Raw genomic sequence first — 1372 nt, forward strand, 5'->3', positions numbered from 1 at the left:
GTATTGTGTATAATATTTAAAAAAGTACTGCAGTTTGATTTATTGTTGAAATTTATTATTGATATCTGTATAAAGAATGCTCGTTTTAAATCTATAAATTATAGTAAAAATAATCTTTTTTTCACCACATATTTCTTTATTAAATTATTTTACTTTTATTGGAGAATTTAATTGGCAATAACGAAATACTTTGAGGTATAAAAGAAAGAACCATGTATCTTATAAGAAAAAAAAAATATATATATATAGTACACTGCAACAAGCTCCCTACATTAATGAACAGAGAATAGGACTGCTATAAAATAGCTTATAACCCTTTCTGGCACAGTAATCACGAAAAAAAAAAAAAAAAAACACCAATTTCAAAATTTGCCAAAAATATTCTTTTTTCTCTTTAAAACCACCAAGATTTCTGCAGGGGTAGTATTTTGTTCTCTTTAATGATTATAGATAGCAGCAATGCAAAACAGCTGATTCTGCTGGCTCATTTTTTTTTTGTTCAAATCACCCCAGTTTTCAAACTCAAAATTGTGAATGTTTGTAAGATTTTAAAATTTTTATTTACCCTAAAACAGTTGACCATTTTTCTTCATTTTCCCTGAGGTATTCCATCATATTTTTTTGTGAAAGACCCAAATTTATTTTTGAATGCATAAATACATTTCTTTCGTGCCCTTGGTGTGAGCAAATGGGGACGTAACCCCTTGGGAAAGAAATAATAAAGAAAAAAGGTCTGTAAAATCTATGTCTAGATGATCAATTAAACAAATTCAAAGTGGTTTTTTTTTTTTTTTTCATTTTCTGTGAAAACTTTTATTGCCTCACTCTGAAAAAGATTTTAAAGTTTATGGTATTGTCTTTATGTACAAATTTACATTTGCTGTCTAAATCCTTTCAATCATGTTTAAAAATATCATTTGTAAATATTAATTTAAATGTTGTTTAAATCTGACAGTTCACAGTGAAGTTCATTTTAGGCTACTTATTCCTAAGGTTTTTAACATTTTGTTATTGATCTCTGAAAGATATTTTGTTAGATTTATCTATGTATAAAACTTTTTTTTTCTGCGAAATATTTACTATATGGGCAAAATCTTTTGTTTTACAGATGTTCGATTATAAGCATCTTTTTAATAAAAAAAACGAAACAAATATATTTAATTAGCATCAAAATCAGTTATAATTGAACTCTGCTTTCAGTATTACAATTCCTTTTGATCTGCTTTAAAGTTATGTATCTTATTTCTATGTGGTTTTAATTAGAGAATAAAAAGTAACTTTAGAAAAAGGAGCAAACTCGTGTCAGTAAATAATATCTCATTTAATGAGCTTAATTAGAAAATACAGAACAAAAGATAGGTATATTTCTTTT

Source organism: Uloborus diversus, chromosome 9, assembly GCF_026930045.1.
Source record: "Uloborus diversus isolate 005 chromosome 9, Udiv.v.3.1, whole genome shotgun sequence".
NCBI lineage: Eukaryota > Metazoa > Arthropoda > Arachnida > Araneae > Uloboridae > Uloborus > Uloborus diversus.